The following is a 17,929-nucleotide window of genomic DNA, read 5'->3' as shown; positions in this document are numbered from 1 at the left end:
ACAGAGTGAGACTCCATCTCAAAAAAAAAGAAAAAAAAAAAAAAGAAATTAGTGGCCAGGCATGGTGCATCATGCCTGTAATCTAACTATCTTGGAGAGACAAGACGATTGCTTGAGACTAGGAATTCCAGAAAACCCTGAACAAAATAGTGATAACCCCCATCCATAAAACACTTTTTAAAAAATAAAAAAATAAGGCCGGGTGCAGTGGCTCACGCCTGTAATCCCAGCACTTTGGGAGGCTGAGGTGGGCGGATCATGAGGTCAGGAGATCAAGACCATCCTGGCTAACACGGTGAAACCCCATCTCTACTAAAAATACAAAAAATTTAAAAAAAATACACACACACACACACACACACACAGACACATATACACACACATACAGGTTGTGAAACTATGAAGAAACATAAGGAAATTATAATACTGGCTCCATCAGTATTTTGGTTCATTGTGAACTGTTTTATGTATTCGGTGCATATGCAATATTTTCAGTTTCTACAATGCAAACTCTAAAGAAATAAATCTCAGTGCATGTTGAATTACCAGCAACAACTCGTTGAATGTAATTTTTTTTTTTTTTTTTTGAGACGTAGTCTTCCTCTGTCTCCCAGGCTGGAGTGCAGTGGCGTGATCTCGGCTCACTGCAACTTCCGCCTCCTGGGTTCAAGTGATTCTCCTGCCTCAGCCTCCCGAGTAGCTGAGACTACAGGCGCACGCAGCCACGCCTGGCTAATTTTTTGTATCTTAGTAGAGACGGGGTTTCACTGTGTTGCCCAGGCTGGTCTCGAACTCCTGAGCTCAGGCAATCCGCCTGCCTTGGCCTCCAAAAGTGCTAGGATTACAGGCGTGAGCCACCGCACCTGGCTGCTAATTTTTATGTTAATATTTTTAGTAAAGACAACATTTTGCCATGTTGCCCAGAGTGGTCTCAAACTCCTGCCCCCAAGTGAATTGCCTGCCTTGGCCTCCCAAAGTGCTGGAATTATAGGCATGAGCCACTGCAACCACAATTAACTTTCTTGAAGTCCCTAAAATTCTCAGGAAGGATATAAAATAATTATTGTGCAAAAAGTATACACTGAAAGACATCAAAGTAAAGGGTAATAAATGGAAAGATGTCATATATCCTTAAACAAAGACAGAATATCACCATAAGGTAACCTGTTTGAAATACATCAGTGGGCTGGGTGCAGTTGTTCACCCCTGTAATCCCAGCACTTTGAGAGGTCGAGGTGGGCAGATCACCTGAGATCAGGAGTTAAAAGACCAGCTTGGCTAACATGGCGAAATCCTGTCTCTACTAAAAAATACCAAAATTAGCTGGGCGTGGTGGTGGATGCCAGCTACTCGGGAGGCTGAGGCAAGAGAATCACTTGAACCCAGGAGGCAGAGGTTGCAATGAGCCGAGACTGCGCCACTGCACTCCAGCCTGAGCAACAGAGCAAGACTCCGTCTCACACACACAAAATAAATAAATAGAGTTTTTTCACTGGTGTGTAACATGATTATTCTCTACTTTCCTCTTATGTGAAATCTTCAGAAACAACACAAATATTTTTAAATTGTCATGCATGGACCCTGTCAAAAAATGGTAACCATTAAATACTGCATTGATGTGAGAGAAAAGATGAAGAAATATACTCTACAATAAAGAACAAATCGTTGATAATACTGTGAATTGGAGAAAAACAGTTAACGTTTGGAGATTTGGGAAAGAAATTGAAAATTTCCTAACATTACTGCAGGAGTTAGGCTGGGGTCACAGGGTTGAGGATTTGAGACCCTGCATCCCATAGATGCGGAAAATGCAGGGAGAAACCAGTCTCCATGGGCAGTGTGAAGAAATTAAAAGCAGCAACTGGACCAAAGTGTTTGTAGTGCACTAAAGTTCTACCTAAGGAAGCGAAACACAACTAAAATGCAATTCTTCTAAATTTTTCTGATAACAAACCACAAACCACGACTGGGTAATTCTCATTCATAAATCACCATATGCTCAAACTGTTCAATTTGTAACAGTGCCTCAGTTTAATTTTTTGTTTACCTATATATTATAAAGGACATTACAAAGGATATAGCTGAACAGCCAGATGAGGATGATAGAGCAAGAGGTGGAGTGGGGGGATACAAAGCCTCCCTGCTCTCTCTGGGTGTCCCACCATCCCAGCCTCGCCATGTGTTCAGCAACCCAGAAGCTCCCCATTTTTTTTTTTTTTTTTTTGAGACGGAGTCTGGCTGTGTCGCCCAGGCTGGAGTGCAGTGGTGTGATCTCGGCTCACTGCAAGTTCCGCCTCCCGGGTTCACGCCATTCTCCTGCTTCAGCCTCCCGAGTAGCTGGGAGTATAGGCGCTCGCCACCACACCCGGCTAATTTTTTGTATTTTTAGTAGAGTCGGGGTTTCACCATGTTAGCCAGGATGGTCTTGATCTCCGGACCTCGTGATCCGCCCACCTCGGCTTCCCAAAGTGCTGGGATTACAGGCGTGAGCCACCGCGCCCAGCCGAGTTTAACAGGAAAAAAACGTACTGGGGGCCCCAGGGACAGCAGCTCCTCCCACACGAACCCTACACCCAAGGCAGGGCTCTCCTTATGTCATGTGTGGCCCCCGCACAATCTGGGAAGACGCGAGGTTGCGGGCGCGGAGCTGCCCAGAGGACTCCGGGACCGCAGTCACCTGGCAGGGACGGGACAGGATGCCCAGGGTCCCGGCTGCTGGCCCAACCCCACCTTGAGGCCGAGGAGACTGAGGGCCAAAATGTGCCAGAACTCGGGTCCCAAACCCCGAAGTCGCCTACAGGGGGCCTGGGGTCCCATCACAGCCGGTTCTGGCCGTTTCCAACCAGCCCCTGCCGGGTTTCGGGTAGCTGGCCCCAAACACTCACCATTTCCAGGCGTCCTGGCTTACCCCTCTAGGGCTCCCGTGACTAGTGCAGGTCACAGTGCAGGCGACAGAGCGACAGCGCGACAGCAGTTGTGGCGTAGGGACCTGGTCCCTTTCACAGCGGGAAAGACTGGATCTCAACCTCAGTGGGCACGGTCACCAAGGTGAGAGCGGGAATGCGTCCCCACCTTCACAGGATGGACAGTTGGCAGGGCCCCGCCCCAGCACTCCTGATTGGACAGAGGTCCAGGCCCCCATCCCCTCATCCCGGAGTGACAGTAGAAGCCCTGGGTACCTGGACCTGCGGAGCGGGAGTGAGGGGTTCTAGCCACCGTCTAAGAGCCAGCTCCCTCCCTACAACTTGGTCATTGGATATTTCCATTTTAGTGAAATTTGCTCCCGATTTTTAGACAGGGCACTATCTTTTTCCTCACTCAAAGGGCTGTTCCTGCTCCTTTCTTCTCCATTGGGGTTACAAGTGTGTACTAGGAATTACAGACCCAGTGTCCAGCAGAGCAATCTCGTCACCTCAGAGTCGAACCTCAGAGGGGAACCAAGACCAGGCCAGGTATGATTGGACCAGGAGGGAGAGGCAGGTGTCCTTCAGGGGGCGGCAACTGAGGATGAGACATGGCCAAGGCTTTCTCTTATAACCCCCATCCCCTCCTCACAGTGTGGAAACGCTCCCTCCTTCCAGACCTTCACATCCACCAGCAGGAATCTCTTACCACGTGACAGTCTAAGCTTCTGAGCTAGTCAACTTCATAAACGGTTTCTGCAGGTGAGGTCCCAAACAATTCTGTCTCTGAACCTGACCTTCACAGATTTTCTTCATATATACAGATCGCCATCTGACCCCAGGGACTCTATGCATGTCAGAACCAAAACACTGTTCCCGAATATGGCCCCAGGCTCCAGAGGTCCAACCACAGAAGGGACAGCATCCTGCCAACGGCATCTGCACATAGCCTACTGCTTTCCAGGGCTCTGGGGCTTATCAGAATCCACACTCCTTCTGGAGCTGCTCTGAGCAGCTGGAGGCCACATGCAGAGTAGGTTGGGCCACCCAGGAAGCACCCATGGGAGCTCCATTTCCCTCCCTCTGCAGCCTCCATACTGGCCTCAGCCTCTGTTACCCCAAGCAAATTCGCAGTGGTACCCGAAGAGAGGGACCGTGGATGGGTGGGGGAAGAGGCCATTCGAATCGTTGGCAGGCCAGGCCTTTCTTTTTTTTTTATTTTTGAGACGGAGTTTTGCTGTTGTTGCCCAGGCTAGAGTGCAATGGCACAACCTCGGCTCACTGCAACCTCTGCCTCCCAGGTTCAAGCAATTCTCCTACCTCAGCCTCCCAAGTAGCTGGGATTACAGGCATGCACCACCACTCCCGGCTAATTTTGTATTTTTAGTAGAGATGGGGTTTCTCCATGTTGAGGCTGGTCTCGAACTCGACCTCAGGTGAACTGCCTGCCTCGGCCTCTCAAAGCGCTGGGATTACAGGCGTGAGCCACCACGCCTGGCCTCAGGCTAGGCCTTTCAACAACTACCTGGGAGGCCAAGTGCCATAGCTCAAGCCTGTAATCCCAGCACTGAAGGATGCCAAGGTGGGAGGATTGTTAGCAACCCAGAGTTTGAGACCAGAATGAACAACAAGGCAAAACCCTGTCTCTACAAAAAATACAAACATTATCTGGGTGTGGTGTCACATGCCTGTAGTCCCAGCCACTTGGGAGACTGAGATAGGAAGATCACCTGAGCCCAGGGAGGTCGAGGCTGCAGTGAGCCATGATCCCCCCACTGCACACCAGCCTGCGTGACAGAGTAAGACTGTCTACAAAAGCTATTAAAAGACAAATTTTTAAATAATTTTAAAAGCTAGCTAGCCGAGGTGGCCTGTGCCTATACTTCCAACTACTGAAGAGGCTGAGGCAGAGCCAGGCACAATGCCTCACACCTATAATCCAGCACTTTGGGAGGCCGTGACAGGAAGACTGCTTGAGCACAGGAGTTCAAGGCCAGCCTGGGCCACATGGCAAAACCTCATCTCTACCAATAATACAAAAATTAGCCAAGTGTGGTAGCAAGCACCTGTGGTCCCAGCTACTTCAGAAGGCTGAGGCTGGAGGAGCCCAAGAGTTCAAGGCTACAGTGAGCTATGATTGCACCACTGCACTCCAACCTGGGTAACAGAGGGAGACTTTCTTTAAAAATGAATACCCATGAGGAGAGTGAAAGCTACGAACAATTCACCAGTGGCAAGTTCTCCTTCCTATATGTGTATAATACCTGAGTTTACTTATTGGAGTAGTTCTCAAAGAGTTACATTCCACCTTTTGGAGTTAATACAATTTTTGTATATATCTTTTTTGTACTACTTTGACCAGGGTCTGACATATGCCTTGAGTAAAAGGTTTAAGAAGCCTATAGAGGCCGGCACAGTGGTTCACACCTGTAATCCCAGCACTTTGGGAGGCCAAGGTGGGCAGATCACGAGGTCAGGAGATCGAGACCCTCCTGGCCAACATGGTGAAACCTTGTCTCTACTAAAAATACAAAAATTAGCTGGGCGTGGTAGTGCATGCCTGTAATCCCAGCTACTCAGGAGGCTGAGGCAGGAGAATTGCTTGAACCAGGCAGTCGGAGGTTACAGTGAGCTGAGATTGTGCCACTGCACTCCAGCCTGGCGACAGAGACTCCATCTCAAAAGGGGGGGAGGGGGAGAAAAAAGAGGCCTATAGAGAGGGAGACATGTAAATAAAGAGAAAGAATGTAACTGAGGTTCACATTCCCAATTACTACACCTCTTACATAAGATTTGGTGCTTTGCAAATAAAGTGAGTGCTGATTTATGGGAACAGACATAAATAGCAAGTGTTCTTAATCACATATAATCAACCATAAATAAGAATAAACTGGCCGGGCACGGTGGCTCACACCTGTGATCCCAGCACTTTGGGAGGCCGAGGAGGGTGGATCACAAGGTCAGGAGATCAAGACCATCCTGGCTAACACGGTGAAACCCCGTCTCTACTAAAAATACAAAAAAATTAGCTGGGCATGGTGGCAGGTGCCTGTAGTCCCAGCTACTCTGGAGGCTGAGGCAGGAGAATGGTGTGAACCCGGGAGGCAGAGTTTGCAGTGAGCTGAGACTGCGCCACTGCACTACAGCCTGGGTGACACAGCGAGACTCCGCATCAAAAAAAAAAAAAAAAAAAAAGAATAAACTGAGGCATTACAAAAAACACTCAAAATTCCCGGATTAAGAGCAAGGTGCTTTTTCTCACATGAAAGTCCTGGGTGACACCACTCACTACAAAATGCAGGAGAGAAACAAGCTCCCATCTAGTTGGTTTTCAGGGCAGCATAGTAAATGTCAGGCTGAATCATGAACAGGGTCACTGCCACTAGAACAACAATTGCAAAAGAGTATAGACCTTAACTCACTCTACAGATTAGGGAGTTCAGCATCAGAGTATTTCCAACCATGACAATTTGAATTAGTTCTCTGGTAATCATTTACTAATATCTGAAATAAAAAAGCCAACTGGAAATTTACCTTTAATGTGAATCGTCTGGCAACATCTCTGGAGAACTACAACTCTGAGAAAAAGAAAATCAAGTGATTTGGAGACTACTATTAATTTGCAAGCAAGAGAATCAGAAAAAATGGGCTGAAGCAGGTGGCCACACACTGCTCTCCCTGTGTGGTGCCTCTAATATGTGACTGATACCTTCCTTGTCTGTGCCTATGAAATCTCATTAAGATTGGCTATAGGTGGCAGGGCGCAGTGGCTCACGCCTGTAATCCCAGCACTTTGGGAGGCCGAGGTGGGTGGACCACTTGAGGTCAGGAGTTTGAGACCAGCCTGGCCAACATGGTGAAACTCCATCTCTAAAATTAGCCGGGCATGATGGTGGTTGCCTATAATCCCAGCTACTTGGGAGGCTGAGGCAGAATTGCTTAAACCCAGGAGGCAGAGGTTGCAGTGAGCTAAGATTGTGCCACTGCACTCCAGTCTGGGCGACAGAGCAACACTCCGTCTAAAAGATAAAAAAATTTTAAAAAAAGATTGGCTATAGATGAACTGTATCAGATCTAAATACATCTAGATTTAATTGTCCATTCACAAGTAGCTCTTCTCAACTCAGAAATCAATTATCTCAGAGGTCCTTTCCCTACTCTTTTTCTGTGTTTCAAAGGAATTGGGATAACTGAATGCATATTAACCGAATGTGTCTCTTCATGTCTCTGACAGGAACTGGAACAAATGAAAGCTTTGCCACATTGCTTGCATTCACATGGTTTCTCTCCGGTGTGTGTCCTTCCATGATTTTGAAGGCTCTTGGCAGATGTGAAGGCTTTCCCACAATTCTTACGTTCATATGGCTTCTCTCCAGTGTGCATCCTTCCATGTATAAGCAAGGAAGAGAAATTACTAAATGCTTTTATACACTCCTAACATTTAGCGTTTCTCTGTAGTGTGTCTTTTTATGCATTCAAAGCTCCATGGAAGATATGAAAAATCCTTTCCCACATTGTTTATTCATAGGGCTTTTCGCCAGTGTGTGTCCTTTCATGTCCACGAAGGGAAAGAGAAAAACTGAATACCTTCCCACATTCCTTGCATTCATAAGGCTTCTCCCTAGTGTAGTTTCTTTTTATGATTTAGAAAGGAACCGGAACTATAGAATGATTTCCCACATTCCTTACATTCATAAGGCTTTTTTCCAATATGAGTTAGTTCATGTATTCGAAGGCCACTCCAATAACCATAGACTTTACCACACTGTTTACATTCATAGGGTTTCTCCCCAGGGTGAGTCCTTCCATGTATTCAGAGGCTTGAGGCACATCTGAAAGCTTTCCTACATTGCTTACACTCATAGGGTTTCTCTCCAGTGTGAGTCATTTCATGATATCGAATGGAACTGGGCAAATTAAAGCCTTTGCCACATTGCTTACACTCATAGCGTTTCGCTCCAGTGTGACTCAATTGACGATATCAAAAAGAAGTGGGAGAAATATAGGCTTTCCCACATTGCTTACACTCATGGGGCTTCTTTCCAGTGTGACTCCTTTGATGATGTTGAAAGGCATTGAAATAAATGAAGGCTTTCCCACATTGCTTGCATTTATAGCATTTCTCTCTAGTGTGAGATTTTTCATGTGTTTGAAATGAACTGGGAGAATGAAAGACTTTCCCACATATCTTACATTTATGGGATCTCTCTCCAGTATTCATGTGTCTGGAAAAGCTTCTAAGATGAGAAAATCCTTTCCCACATTGTTTATGTTCGTAGCATTTTTCACCTATATGTGTCCTTTCATGTCTCTGAAGGGAACTGGAAAAACCAAATGCCTTCCCACATTCCTTACATTCATAAGGCTTCCCTTTTCTGTGACTCCCTTCATGTTTTTGAAAGGATGTAGGATTATCAAATGCTTTCCCACATTCCTTGCATTCATATGTCTTCACTCTAGTGTGGACCCTTTTATGATTTAGAAAGAAATTGGAACTATAGAATGATTTCCCATGGTCCTTAAATTCATAAGGCTTTTTTCCAATATGAGTTAGTTCATGTATTCGAAGGCCACTCCAGTAACGATAGACTTTATCATACTGTTTACATTCATAGGGTTTCTCCCCAGTGTGAGTCCTTCCATGTGTTCGTAGGTGTGAGGCAGATCTGAAAGCTCTCCCACATTGCTTACATTCATAGGGTTTCTCTCCAGTGTGAGTCATTTCATGATATCGAATGGAACTGGGCAAATTGAAGCCTTTGCCACATTGCTTACACTTATAGCGTTTTGCTCCAGTGTGACTCAATTCATGATATTGAAAAGCAGTGGAAGAAATATAGGCTTTCCCACATTGCTTACACTCATAGGGGTTCTCTCCAGTGTGGCTCCTTTGATAACGTTGAAAGGCATTGAAATAAATGAAGGGTTTTCCACATTGCTTGCATTTATAGCATTTTTCTCTAGTGTGAGATATTTCACGTGTTTGAAATGAACTAGGAGAATGAAAGACTTTTCCATGTATCTTACGTTTATGAAGTATCTCTCCAGCGTGTATCTTCATGTGTCTAAGACAGCTTCTACGAAAAAATCCTTTCCCACGTTGTTTACATTCATAGAGTTTTTCAGTGTGTGTCCTTTTATGTCTCCGAAGGGAACTGGAAAAATTGAATACCTTCCCACATTCCTTACATTCATAAGGCTTCCCTTTTCTGTGACTCCCTTCATGTTTTTGAAAGGATATGGGATTACCAAATGCTTTCCCACATTCCTTGCATTTATAAGGCTTCTCCCTAGTGTGGATCCTTTTATGATTTAGAAAGGAACCAGAACTATAGTATGATTTCCCACATTCCTTACATTCATAAGGCTTTTTTCCAATATGAGTTAGTTCAGGTACCCGAAGGCCGCTCCAATAATGATAGACTTTACCACACTGTTTACATTCATACACTTTCTCCCCAGTGTGAGTCCTTCCATGTATTTGGAGGCTTGAGGCACATCTGAAAGCTTTCCCACATTGCTTACATTCATAGGGTTTCTCTCCAGTGTGAGTCATTTCATGATATTGAATGGAATTGGGCAAATTGAAGCCTTTGCCATGCTGCTTACACTCACAGCGTTTCGCTCCAGTGTGAGTCAACTGATGATATCGAAAAGAAGTGTAAGAAATATAGGCTTTCCCACATTGTTTACACGCATAGGGTTTCTCTTTAGTGTGAGTCCTCTGATGGTATCGAAAGGCACAGAAACTAATAAAGGCCTTCCCACATTTCTTACATCCATAAAACTTCCTGCCAGCGTGAGGCATTTTATGTCTATGATAGAAACCAGAAAAACGGTATGTCTTCCCAGAACGCTTACAGGCATACTTCCCTCCTCTGTGCATTCCTTCATGTATTTGAAAGGAAGATAAGTTATTAAATGCTTTTTCACATTTCTTACATTTGTAAGGTTTCTCTACGCTGTGAGTCCTTGCATGCATTTGAAGTTCTGAGGCGCATCCAAAGGGTTTTCCAGATTGTTTACATTCATAGGGGTTCCCTCCAGAGTGAGCTCTTTTATGTCTATGAAAAGAAATGGAAAAACTAAAGGCCTTCCCAGAATCCTTACATTCATAGGGTTTTTCTCCAGTGTGTGCAACTACATGTCTGCGAAAGTAGGGGAGACAGCTGAAGGCTTTCTTACAGTATGTACATTTATATGGCTTCTGTCCATATTCCTGATACTCATATGGCTTGTGTCCAGTGTCAGCTCTGGTGTGCTTATTAAGGGATAAATGACCCATGCTGACCTCACACACATTCCTTTCACATGATTCTACTCCAGTTTTCTTCTTCAGCATGTCAACCAGAACCTGGGTCAAAATTTCTCCATGCTGATGACCTTCATTTTCAAAGAGTCTCTCTTCCATAAGACCTCTGTGAAAAATGAAAAGCACATTTAATGGGTTTATCAGTGATATTATATTCATTCACAAGTCTTACACTTGCATTTTTAACATTATCCAGCAAAGTGTAGGCTTTCTACTCTGTCTGAATTGTTTGAACATGAATGGACCACATGGTCTACAAGATGGCCCAGCCATATCTATTATCAAAAAATATTGATATGGGGCTTAATACTATTTCCATGTAAACTACTGTACACATACAAAAACTCTTTGTCTTTTAATTTTGTTTCTGAGTGAGAATCTTGCCCCGTTGCCCAGGCTACAGTCTAATGATGTCATCATGGCTCAGTGCAGCCTCAGATTCCTGGGCTCATGTAATCCTCTGGTCTGAACCTCCCAAAGGGCTGATTATAGGCATAAGCCATGGTGTCCAGCCTATGTCACAAATAAATGCAGGTTTTTAGAGAAAATATTCTATGAATAAATACAATGGAACTCAGTTTTTTTGTTTGTTTCCTTCTTTTTAACATTTCCTCCCATTCTAAAATTTTCTAGAGACACTGCTTTGTCTTGTGAGTGCAGATTACCTTAGGTTGCTCCTGGGATTTTTGTACTCATTTTCAATGTTCTGGTCTTTCCATATGTTCCCTAAAATACAGGCACAGATACACAGGCCTGAATTAGTATAAAATTTGAAATAATTATTTGATTCTATGTTCATGATACACTACAACCATGCCTCATTTATTCATCAAAGTATTGCCTGTCCATATTCCAAATTACTCAACAGCACTGATGAATGAGAAACACCTCTCTAATTCACTGAGGGAGTAATGTTGTCACCCTTACCTATAGAGGCCAGGTTCCTCAAGGTTTCTTGCATCACTTCTCGGTAGAGATTCTTTTCGGAAGGATCCAGCAAAGCCCACTCTTCTGGGGTGAAGTTCACAGCCACATCCTCAAAGGCCACGGAGTCCTAAAACATCCCATATGTGTAGAGAAGGATGGGTGAGACTGATAGCACCGGGCATCTATACCCTATTCCTAAGAAGTTCTCATGATGCTGTGGACTCCAAAGATTTCATGACTTGGTCATCAGACCTCTTACTCTCTGCCTATACTCACTTTCTTCCATAAAGCAATTCTGATGCGACAGTTTAACCATGGGGTAAAGCAACAGCAGAATAGGAAAATGTATGAGTTTCTGGTGAATCCACATAGAAAGATGTGCTGTCGGCCGGGCACGGTGGCTCAAGCCTGTAATCCCAGCACTTTGGGAGGCCGAGGCGGGCAGATCACGAGGTCAGGAGATCAAGACCATCCTGGCTAACACGGTGAAACCCCGTCTCTACTAAAAAAATACAAAAAATTAGCCAGGCATGTTGGCGGGCGCCTGTAGTCCCAGCTACTCGGTAGGCTGAGGCAGGAGAATGGCGTGAACCCGGGCGGCGGAGCTTGCAGTGAGCCGAGATCGCGCCACTGCACTCTAGCCTGGGTGATAGAGCGAGACTCCGTCTCAAAAAAAAAAAAAAAAAAAGATGTGCTGTCTCGGCTGCCCCAATGTCTGTTTGTAGTGTGGATCTGTAGTAGCTGCTGTAACAAAGTCCTGTGAATTCGCATGCAGAAAAAAGTTAACATGAGGAGTCTTGAGGCTGGGTATCCTTGAAAATGTCTGTTCCCAAGTTTAAACTTTGATGATATCTAGAAAGTAGATTTCATTCTAAATACCAGCGACAGAAACAAACAAAAAACTGGATTTTGCGAGGGGCCCATCAATCTAACTAATAAGACAGTTATAAATAATTAAAAAAAACAAAAACAAAAACAAAAAACCCAAACTCATGAGAAGAAACGATTCTGGGAATCTCTGCTTGGGTAGTAAAGCCTAAATTGTAACTGAATTGCTCAAAGCTGAATGTCAACAAGATTGAGAGGTAAAAACCCCAGGGTGCCAAATCGTGACAAAAAGGCAAATATTTATGAAACATAAAAACGTTTGTGTGAACAGGCGTGGTGGTTCATGCCTGTAATACCAGCACTATCACTGGCTGAGGTGAGCAAATCACTTGAAGCCAGGAGTTTGAGACCAGCCTGGGCAACATGGTGAAACCCCTCTACTAAAAATAAGAAAATTAGCTGGGTGTGGTGGAACGTACCTGTAACACCAGCTACTTGGGAGGCTGAGGCACGAGAATCACTTGAACCCAGGAGGTGGAGGTTGCAGTGAGCTGAGATCGTGCCACTGTACTCTAGCATGGAGACAGAGCGAGACTGTCTGAAAACAAAAACAAAACAAACTTTTGTTTATGAGAGGACACCACTCACAGAGGGAAAAGGCAACCCATGTGCTCTGTCCCAAGGATTATAAATGGCTCAGCCCTTCTGGAAAATAGTATGATCGTGCCTTTAAAAATAACAAAATTATGGCCAGGAACAGTGGCTCATGTCTGTAATCCCAGCACTTTGGGAGGCCAAGGAGGGCAGATCACCTGAGGTCTGGGGTTTGGGACCAGCCTGGCAAAAATGGCAAAACCCTGTCTCTACTAAAAGTACAAAAATTAGCTGGGCGTGGTGGCACACATCTGTAATCCCAGCTACTTGGGAGGCTGAGGCAGGAGAATTGCTAGAATCTGGGAGGCGGAAGTTGCAGTGAGCCAAGATTGCGCCACTGCACTCCATCCAGCCTGGGTGACAGAGTGAGACTCAGTCTCAAAAAAAAACAAACAAACAAACAAAATTACCATATCTTCCAATGGCTGACTTGTAGGTCTGTTTATACTGAATTTAAAAAAAAAAATAGAAAACCAGATCATGGAGACATATTTGAAAACCACTGTTAACAATAGCCAAGAGCTGGATCCATCCACATGTCCACTGATGGTTGTATGCATAACAAAAATGTGGTAGGCATCTACATACAATGAAATATTATTTAATCTTAGAAAATAACACCCTGTCCCATGCTTCATACATGAAAATTCACGATGCTATAGAAATTACACAACGGTAGTCACAAAAAAAACAGATTATAATTCATCTTAGATAAGTTACACAGAGTTGTCTAAGTAAACTGTACCCTTAAAATTGCTTAAGCTAATAAAATGTAATTTTATTTTATAGTAATTAAAAATAATAAATTCACTTTGGCAGGCCGAGGCAGGTGGATCACGAGGTCAGGAGATGGAGACCAGCCAGGTTAACACAGTGAAACCCTGTCTCTACTAAAAATACAAAAAATTAGCTGGGCGTGGTGGCACACACCCGTAGTTCCAGCTACTCGGGAGGCTGAGGCAGGATAATTGCTTAAACCTGGGAGGTGGAGGTTGCAGTGAGCCGAGATCGGGCCACTGCACTCTAGCCTGGCAACAGAGTGAGACTCCGTTTCAAAAAAATAATAAATAAATTACTGTCCCAAATATAAAACTACTTTGTCAAAACATGGGCAATGGGCCAGGTGCAGTGGCTCACAGCTTAATCCCAGCTCTTTGGGAGGCCGAGGGGGGCAGATCACTTGAGGTCAGTAGTTTGAGACCAGCCTGGCAACATGGTGAAACCTCGTCTACACTAAAAATACAAAAATTAGCTGGGGGTGGTGGTAGACACCCATAATCCCAGCCTCTTGGGAGGCAGAGGTTGCAGTGAGCCAAGATCATGCCATTGTGCTCCAGCCGAGGCAAGAGAGCAAGACTCTGTCTCAAAAAAAAAAGATAAGCAATGTATTCCAATAACATTTCTCCAAGATAAATCCAAATAACCACAACGCACATAAAAAGGTGCTTAACATCAGGAATTATTAGGTGTACTTATTTTTTTTTTTTTTTTTTTTTTTGAGTCAGTCTTGCTCTGTCACCCAGGCTGGAGTGCAATGGCACAATCTTGGCTCACTGCAACCTCCGCCTCCTGGGTTCAAGCAATTCTCCTGCCTCAGCCTCCCGAGTAGCTGGGATTATAGGTGCCCACCACTATGTCCGGCTAATTTTTGTGGGTTTTTTTGTTTTGTTTTATTGAAATGGAGTTTCGCTCTTGTTGCCCAGGCTGGAGTGCAATGGCACGATCTCAGCTCACTGCAAGCGCCGCCTCCCAAGTTCACACCCATTCTCCTGCCTCAGCCTCACAAGTAGCTGGGACTACAGGCACCTGCCACCATGCCCAGCTAATTTTTTTTGTATTTTTAGTAGTGATGGGGTTTCACCATGTTAGTCAGGATGGTCTCGATCTCCTGACCTCATGATCCACCTGCCTCGGCCTCCCAAAATGCTGGAATTACAGGCGTGAGCCAATGGACCCGGCCAACATAGTAAAATTTTAAATAGAGTCATATATGGCTCTGTGGGAAAATAAAAAACAATTAAAATACTGCAGCTCTTTCAAATATGTCAGGGTGGATCCATAATTGAAGATGTCCTTTAGAGAGGGAAAGCGGGTATTTTGGAATATAGCGAGGGAACCAAATATTTAGGGATTGTCATTCCTAAAAAGAGCCAGCTGCGGGAGTCTTACAGACTTATTCCTTCCTTGACCAAACGTGAGTCAGGCTGCTTAGGCCCTCTTCTTGACCCGTTTTGTCCTTCTGCAGAGCCCAGTTACATCAAAAATCCTTCTAAGGGAGTTCAGGGAGAATCCCCCCAAAACTTGATATTCAATCAAGTTCCATTTCCTCAACCCATGATAATTCATCAAATTTCTCTTCCTTGTTTTGAGACAGAGTCTCACTCTGTCGCCTGGGGAGGGGTGTAGTGGCATCAGCTCAGCTCACTGCAACTTCCACTTTCCAGGCTCAAATGATCCTACCTCAGCCTCATGAGTAGCTGGGACCAAAGGCGTGCACCACTACCCCCAGGTAATTTTTCGTATTTTTGGTAGACATGGGGTTTACCGTGTTCTTGAGGCCAGTCTTGAACTCCTGAGCTCCAGCCTCAGCCTCCCAGAGTGCTGGGATTACAGGTACAAGCCACTGCACTCGGCCCCTTTTCTTTTTTTAAAGTGTACAGCACACAGTATTCCCAGTATTACTCTCATACAAGTAATAACCAGACCCAATCCTGGTAGGAACTGAGATCAAAAAAGATCAGGTGCATTCAGGCTGGCATGGTCATATGCTTTTCAAAGTCTTGCTAGTGTGATGTCCTTTGAAACACAAAAAAGTTTAAAATTTCAATGCAGTCTCAATTACATACTTTTTCTTTGTTCCTAGTGCTTGTATTGTCACAACATAGAATCTCTCCTAAATCCATGATCATGAATATTTTTGAATGGCACACTGTAGCACCAAGAGGGTAAGATTATCCTTTGTTCCCGTGGGAGGATGAGAAAGGGGTATTTGAATAATTCTGCAGGCTGACATAGAAATGAAACCCACTATACACTGGAGACTAAAACTATATAAATTTGTATACTATAATGTCATATTACATTAAGTTGTTTACTATAATGCCATTTATATATAACAGCTATATACCACATTACAAGTTATAATATTTACCAGTTATCTATAATTATATACTATATATACTTTATGTGTGCACGTATAGAAATGTGTATATATATGCATATTATAATGCTAGACTATAATACTATACATGAATATCTCTTTAAATGTTAACACACAAAGCCGCAGCAATATAATTGCAAAGAGAATCCACCCATATATGACAACATCTGTACCCCATGACAAAGTGGGATTTAATTCACGGAAGCAACATTGCTTACATTTCAAAAATCAACTTATGCAATACACAATAGTTACAGAATCAACATCAAAAACCACAATCTAAACACATGCAAAAAAAAAAGTGACAAACCTCAACACTCCTTCAAAATAGAAATAATCAGGAATACAAGGGAACTTCTACAACCTACTATAAAATATGTATAAAGGCTGGGCACAGTGTCTCACGCCTGTAATCCCAGCACTTTGGGAGGCCGAGGCAAGTGGATCACCTGAGGTCAAGGGTTCGAGACCAGCCTGACCAACATGGTGAAACCCCATCTTTAGTAAAAATACATAATTAGCTGGGCGTGGTGCCGCATGCCTGTAATCCCAGCTACTTGGGAGGCTGAGGCAGGAGAACTGCTTGAACCCAGGAGGCAGAGGTTTGCTGTGAGCAAAGATGGTGCCACTGCAGTCCAGCATGGGCAACAAGAGTGAAACTTCATCTCAAATAAATAAATAAATAAAATATGTATAACAACTCAATATAACTAAGCAAACCTATAAACTAATTATTTTCTCCATAAACATTTGTTCCCGAAACAGAGACTTGCAAGACTGGTCACATGAGGGTTTAGCTGTCTCTTACTTTTAATGAGTACAATCGACCTATCTGTGAAGAGGCAGAAATACTTAAATACGATGAGAAGACTCTACGGAACTTAATTAGTCCATATATCCAATAATTAACCTAACTTAACAGGTATTAACATTGTATCCAATGAACTAAAAATTTTAGTTGATGTGACCTCAGAGCAAAATATAACCTCAAAACGATTTTGACTAAGACGTACTAGTCAAAGTAAACTAATCCTTCTTAACAATAAGTTTATAATTAACCTTCTCCTACTTATTCCCACCATTCTCACTATAGCAATCTTAACATTTGTTGAATGAATAGTTTAGGTTACATACAACTCTGTAAGGGACCTAACATCATAGGCTCATATGGATTATTCCAACCTTCTGCCAAAGCAATAAAGCTGCTCATTAAAGAACCACTACAGGCTGGGCATGGTGGCTCACGCCTGTAATCCCAGCACTTTGGGAGGCTGAGACGGGCAGATCATCTGAAGTAAGGAGTTTGAGACCACCCTGAACAACATGGAGAAACCCTGTCTCTACTAAAAATACAAAATTAGCCAGGTGTGGTGGCACATGCCTGTAATCCCAGCTACTGGGAAGACTGAGCAGGAGAATCGCTTTGTAAAAAGTAAAGTAGAGGTTCCTCTTCAAAGACTTTCCTCCCCATCTAATTAAATTATAACTTCTCTTAAAAACAAAATTTATTCAAAACCTATACTAACATTCTTAAATATACACTAGCCATAATAAAAAAAATCAATATACTTTATGTTGGGAGCAGGCCCCCCAAAATCTGGCCATAAACTGGCCCCAAAACTGGCCATAAACAAAATCTCTGCAGCACTGTAACATGTTCATAATGGCCCTAACGCCCATGCTGTAAGGTTGTGGGTTTACTGGAATGAGGGCAAGGAACATCTGGCCCGCCTAGGGCGGAAAACCACTTAAAGGCATTCTTAAGCCACAAACAATAGCATGAGCAACCTGTGCCTTAAGGACACGTTCCTGCTGCAGTTAACTAGCCCAACCTATTCCTTTAATTGGGCCCATCCCTTTGTTTCCCATAAGGGATACTTTTAGTTAATTTAATATCTATAGAAACAATGCTAATGACTGGTTTGCTGTTAATAAATACGTGGGTAAATCTCTGATTGGGGATCTCAGCTCTGAAGGCTGTGAGACCCCGATTTCCCACTTCACACCTCTATATTTTGGTGTGTGTGGTGACTTTAATTCCTCTAGCGCCGCTGGGTTAGGGACTCCCCGACCGAGATGGTCTTGGCAAATTTATATTCTTAACTCTCACAATTTAGCCTAAATAGTTGCCCTGGCATGCTTATA

General features: G+C 43.9%; 2 protein-coding genes across 2 annotated transcripts in view; both read right to left on the bottom strand.

The window, feature by feature from the left end:
* The window catches only part of LOC116478506 (zinc finger protein 136), a 370,760-nt gene that overhangs the window by 93,442 nt on the left and 259,389 nt on the right, over positions 1-17,929 (bottom strand). The window lies entirely within an intron of this gene.
* Positions 10,257-17,929, bottom strand: part of ZNF844 (zinc finger protein 844) — a 149,184-nt gene continuing 141,511 nt past the window's right edge. Inside the window, 3 exon segments of the mRNA XM_032169787.2 lie at positions 10,257-10,321; positions 10,881-10,941; positions 11,143-11,269. The gene's annotated coding sequence lies outside the window, so the exon portion shown is untranslated.

The sequence above is a fragment of the Hylobates moloch genome, unplaced genomic scaffold, assembly GCF_009828535.3.
Source record: "Hylobates moloch isolate HMO894 unplaced genomic scaffold, HMol_V3 SCAFFOLD_12, whole genome shotgun sequence".
NCBI classification, from domain to species: Eukaryota; Metazoa; Chordata; class Mammalia; order Primates; family Hylobatidae; genus Hylobates; species Hylobates moloch.
Note: the sequence above shows the minus strand (reverse complement) of the source record. Positions and strands in the feature narration are given on the sequence as shown.